A 6,650-nucleotide genomic window follows, 5' to 3' on the forward strand; every position below is an offset into this window, starting at 1 on the left:
GACCTTCAGAGATTGACACATTTTTAAAACCTATGTAATAGCAGCCAAAAATATCAGTTCAGCTGATAAAACTACCAAGTCAAATGGCATGACCTAAGTCTACATTTGAAACAGCAGTTGTAAGTTTTTCACAGACTCACCATAACTCAACAGATCTTATATCTACAATGGCCTATCAAACTATTTTAGTTATAAAAATGTTGAGTATGTTCAACATAAGCTCAATTTTTTCACATGTATAAAGTACCTGTTCAAAAACCCAAGCATATTTCATGGATTTAAAAATGTCTTTTCGTTTGAAGTAAGGAAGTTTTACAAAAATATTCAAAATCCCTAACAATTTAAAAAATTCTTAATTGATCTACGTAGAAATTTGTAAAATTATGTCAAATGTATAGGAAAAACTTGAAGGCACATTTATTCTCAACAAAAAATTTTTAAAACCTCATATAGGAGGTAGCTAGCACATTAATTCTTCACTGAAAATATGTAAAGGGGAAAATTATTATCTTGCCTTTTCCTTGTAAAGTTTTTCAAAATAAGCAAATAGTTCTTATGGATAAGGACTTCTGTTTATAGTAGAATTCTAGATAATTTATGTAGAAGAATTAATAGAATAAGAAAATGTCAATTGTTCTCCCCATAATAAAATAATTAATTCATCCAAAGGTCATCAGTGAGTGCTAAAACCAATAAATGAAATAATAATGGGGGCAGTATATATGCAGGATGCTAAAATCTTTTTCCAAATTCTTGATCATAAGGGGGGAAATATATTTTTACAATGCAGGGACTAAATGACCTCCACCTGAATCAATTGTTCAAACTTAGCATCATCAAGAATGGAGTAATGAGACATCTCAGACATAATGTGCTTCCTGATAATGTGCATACTGTGAGGCAGTATGGGTGCAGAGTATTGCCTAGGGAGCATTTGGTCAACAATGTTGAACTTGAATCTAATCCACTTATTACATCTAATTTCTGATGTAAAGATGATACAATGATAGAAGAATATAACAACTCCTGCTACTAAACATTTATACATATACAAAGGACCTAAGCATCTTGTTAAAACGAAAATTCTGATTCAGTAAGTCTGTGGTGGGGCCCAATAATTCTGCATTTCTAACAAATTCCCAAGTCATGTTGATGGTCCTAGAGCACATTGAGTAACAGATATTAAAAGATAAGAGAAATCAAACAGATAAATCCAAAAGATGAGACATTCTACAACATGACTGATCTTGTCTCATCAGTTCCTCAATGGTGTGAAAACAAATGGGGCAAAATTGTTTAGAACCACACTATTTTAATTACGGTAGCTTTGTAATATGTTTTGAAATCAGGCAATGGGAGGCCTCCATTTGGGGTTCAGAGAACAGGTGTGTGCAGTGCAGCGCAGAGCTGGGATCTGAAGTGTAGATGCATGCCGAGCAGCTGGGGCTCTGGAGCCGGAAGCAGCTGGGGCTCTGGAGCCAGAAGCACGCACAGGGTTACAGGGAAGAGTGGAGGCTGACAGCTTTGGCCCTGGGGAGTTGCAATAGCAGCTCCTCCTGGGTGGAGGCAGAACATTATCTCCCTCTTGGGGGTCCACAGTGGCGATGGCTGTTGATTACCTCACTGGCGAAAGCTACTGGTGTCATCTGCTGAGCAGGCTGCTGGCATACTCACCTAAAAACACTCTGGGGTCCTCTGTTTGAAAGCTGCAGGGACTCTACAGCTCTCCCAGGGGCTATTGAGGTCCTTATCAGTAAAAGCTGCCAGGGTCCTCTGCAGAGCAGGCCACTGGGGACCACAATGGCACCAGTCTGCGTGGCTGATATTGATGGCTGATATTGATAGCATCCACCCCTCTTCTTTGTTCCTAGCCAGCTCCAGACATCTCAGCTCAGTTGATCTTCCTAGTGATCCTATGTATGGGGTTACTCTCCTTGTTTTGTACCACTGTGCTGCCAGAGGTTCTTAACTGGACCCTTGAGCCCCCACAGGGCTATATTCATTTGTGGATAGCTGTCTAATTGTTTTTTTTGTGGAGGTATACTAAGGCTGGTTTCACCTACGCTGCCATCTTGCCGATGTCACTTGTCCTCTTGGCTCTAATTTTTATTACTTCTTTTCTTATTCTTAGATTAGGTTTAAATGGCTTTTCTTTCTCTAATATATTGATATAGAATCTTAATTTAATGATTTTTGCCCTTTTTTTCTAGTATATGCATTTAAAACTATCAATTTAACTCCAATAATGAATTTCGCTGCATCATACAAATTTTGATATATTTATTGTAATTTTCAATTAGTTCAAAATATTTTTAAGAGACTTTTCTTGAGACTTCTTTTAGCCATGTCTTATTTAGTGCTAGACTCCTTAATCACCACATATTTTGCAATTTTCCAGCTATCTTTCTGTTATAATTTCTAGTTTAATTCCATTGTGGCCTGAGAACACAGTTTGTGTAATTTCTATTCTTCTAATTTGTTCAGGCATGTTTTATGGCCCAGAATATGGTCATTCTTCATGAATGTTCCATGAGAGCTTGAAGAGAAAGTGTGTTCTACTTTTGTTGGGTGGAGTATTCTATATATGTCAGTTAGATCATGCTGATTTATAGTTTTCTCATGTCAACTATGATTGATCATCTAATTATTGATAGAGAGATGTTGAATTCTCCAACTATAATGGTGTTTTTTCTTATTTCTTCTTGTAATTCTGTCAGTTTTTGCCTTACATGTTTTGATGATCTATTGTTAGGTACAGAGAAATTAAACGCTATTATGAAAAACACTTTACCTATAGAAGAATAAAGATAAGAGTTACCTCCTCAGAAACCATTCAAAGAAGAAGAGTGGAGTGGAATATTTGAAGTGTTGGGAAAATACCCCCACCAATCTAGAGTTCTGTACCCTGTGAAATTATCCTTAAAAGTTGAAAGAGAAATAAAAGCTTTCTTAGACATACAAAAATTGATGGAATTTGTTGTCAGTAGACCTACCTTGCAAGAAATGTTAAAAGAAGTTCTTTAGAGAGAAGTGAAATAATATAGGTCAAAAACTTGGATCTACATAAAGAAAGTAAGAATATTGGAGAAAGAATAAGTGAAGGTAAAATAAAAACTTTTATTTTTCTATTTCTTAATTGAGGTTGGTGATGTGGGGGATTCTGCTGATGACTGAGTTGCAAGGGGTACAGTGGAAGAGTTTTCGAATTTGGTAGGGTTGCAAGAGAAGATTACAGAAGGAAGCTTAAGTATTCTAAATAGAATGGAGTCCAGATGTTGAGGGCGGTCCTGGAGACTTGTACATACTGTGGCGAGGTAGATGATGAGGTATTCTCTCTCTGTGTATTAGTTTATCTTGTACAAAAAGAAAACTTTCTGTTTGTTCAAAGATAACGTTAAGCTATTTCTTATATATTTCTTCATGTATATGCAATTAATATTTAAATTATATTTCATTATATATAGTTTTTTATTATAGTAAGAATGCAACATTCCATCTACTCTCTTAGCAAAATGCTAATACATATTGCTAACTAGAGGCACAATGCTGTACAGTGGATCTCTAGCATCTATTCATCTTGTATAACTGAAATTTTATGCCAATTAAACAGCAAGCCCCCATTACCCCCACCCTCGAGTCCCTGGCAGCTGCCATTCTACTCTCTGTTTCTATGAGTTTGACTATTTTAGACACCTCATATAAGTGGAATCGTGCAGCATTTGTCCTTCTGTGACTGGCTTATTTCATGTAGCATAATGTCCTCCATCATCCATGTTGTCACACATGGCAGGATTTCCTTCTTTGTTAAAGTTCAATAATATTCCATTGTGTGTGTGTGTGTGTATGTCTATATGTATCTATCTATCTACCTGTCACATTTTCTTAATCCATTCTTTTGTTGAGGGCATTCAGGTTGTTTCCAAGTCTTGGCTATTGTGAATAATGCTGCATTGATAATGGGAGCGAAAATATCTTTTTGAGATCCTGATTTCTAATCTTTTGGATATATACCCAGAAGTGGGATTTCTGGATAATACGGTAGTTCTCTTTTAAATCTTTTAAGGAACCTCCACACTATTTTCCATATTGGTTGCACCTTTTACGTTCCCACCAACAGTGGACAAAAGTTTCAGTTTCTCCACTTCTATACCAGCTTGTGTTACCTTTTTGCTTTTAGCCAGAGAAATTAGGCAAGAAAAATAAATAAGAGGCATCCATATTGGAACGGAAGAAGTAAAATTATCTGTTTGCAGATGACATGATCTCATATGTAGAAAAACCTAAAGACTCCACAAAAAGCTGTTAGAATAAGTAAATTCAGTAAAGTTGCAGGATACAAAATCAACATGCAAAATCATTCAATTTCTATACACTAATGACAAATTATGAAAACAATCCCATTTACAATAGCATCAAAAGGAATAAAATACTTAGGAATAAACTTACAGACATGAAACACTTGTACACTGAAAACTACAAAACATTGATGAAAGAAATAAAAGAAGACACAGATAAACGGAAACAAATTCCATGTTCAAGAATTGGAAGACGAAATATTGTTAAAATATTCATACCACCCAAAGCAATCTACAGATTCAATGCAATCTCTATCACAATCCCAATGGCATATTTTTTTAAAGAAATAGAAAGAACAGTGCTAAAATTCATACAGAACCAAAAAAGATTCTGAATAGCCTAAGCAATCTTGAGAAAGTAGAACAAAACTAGAGGTATCACACTTCCTCATTTTAAGCTATATTACAAAGCTATAATATTCAAAACAATATCATACTGACATCCATCTATGGATAAGTGGATAAAGAAGATGCAATATATATAAATACACACAATGGAATATTTTTCAGCCATGAGAAGGAAGGAAATCCTGCCATTAGCAAGAACATGGATGGACTTTGAGGGCATTATGCTTAGTAAAATAAGCCAAAGAAGGACAAATACTGTATGGTGTCACTTATATGTGGAATCTAAAAAAAAAAATTGAGCTCATAGAAACAGTAAGTAGAATGGCGGTCCCTGGGGATGCAGGGTAGGGGGAAATGGGGAGATGTTCATCAGTTATAAGATGAATAAGTTCTGAGGATCTAGTGTACAACAGGGTGGCTGTAGTTAATGATAGGTATTGTGTATGTGAAAGTTTCCAACGAAATGGATAGTAAGCATTCTCAGCCAAAAAAAAAAGGTAACTTTGTGAATGCGATGAATGTGTTAATTAACTTGATTTTGGTAATCATATCACAATGGATATATATATATCAAATTGTCACATTGTACACTTTAAATATGTATGATTTTATTTGTTGATTATACTTCAATAAAGGTGGGAATCAGTGCTGAAACCACTAAATTTGAAAATGAAAACAACATAGAAAATTAATGAACAAAAAGTCTATTTCTTGAAAACATCAATAAGATTGGTAAACTTCTAGACAGGCTAACTAAGAAAATAAGAGAGAAGACACAAAATAGCAATATCAGAAATAAAAGAGGGGTCATCACTACTAATTCCATGGATACAAAAAAAGATAATAAAGAATATTACAATCAACTGTATTACCACAAGTGTGATAACTTTGATGGAATTGTCAAATGCCATGAAAGACACAAACTACCAAAATCACACAAGAAGATATAAATAATATGAATGGGCCAATATCTATTAATGTAATTCAATCAATAATTAATAACCTTCCAAAAAAGAAATCACTAGGCCCAGATAATTTCACTGGTGAATTCTACTGAATGGATAAGAAAGAAATGGTAGCAATTCTTACAATACCTCCTAGAAAGTAGAAGCAAAGGAAACACTTCTAACTCATTCTGTGAGGCCACCATTACCCTAATAGCAAAACCAGTCTACTTGAAGTTACCATTGTACAACTTCAAGTAAAACGAAGGTTTGTGAACTTCTGTCTCTTTCCCTAATCACTGATATCTGCAATATAGTTGTCGTATCTGTTATGTCTACATATATTGTAAACCCACCAGGAAGTTACTAATTTTGCTTTCGACACTCATACGTTAAAAAGAAAACTTAAGATGAAAAAGAATCTTTCATTTTGGCTCAGAGTATTTATCATTTCCAGTTATCTTTCTTTCAGTGTCCTTTGTGGTATCACTATCTTTCATCCTGAAGAATTTCCTTCAATGGGTCATGCCCAGCAGTTCTGCTGGAGACAGACTTCTTAGTTTCCCTCTTGTTGATAATGTCTTTTTTTTTTTTTACTTTATTCCTGAATAATCTTTTCACTTGATATTTTATGTATGCATTTGAAAGGTACTGTTCTACTCTTGCTGGTTTCTATGGGTTTTGGTGAGAAATATACAAAAGTTTGAATCATTGTTCCCTTGTGTAGAATATACATTGTTTTTCTGTATCTGTTTTCAAAAGTTGTACAACTTTATCATTTCATTTTTAACAGTTTTGTTATGCATTTAAGCCTAGTTGTTTTTGAGTTTATTTGGGTGTTAGATTTTTGTCAAATTTCAGGAAGTTTTCTGTCATTATTTCTTCAATGTTTACTTTCTGTACCAATGTCTTTCTCCTCTCTTTCTATACAAAGTTTCAAATGTGTGGGTTGAACCGATGAACAGTTTGAGTTTATTTCTTCAGCTCTACCCCATCATTAAGG

This window comes from Equus przewalskii, chromosome X (assembly GCF_037783145.1).
Source record: "Equus przewalskii isolate Varuska chromosome X, EquPr2, whole genome shotgun sequence".
Classification (NCBI taxonomy): domain Eukaryota; kingdom Metazoa; phylum Chordata; class Mammalia; order Perissodactyla; family Equidae; genus Equus; species Equus przewalskii.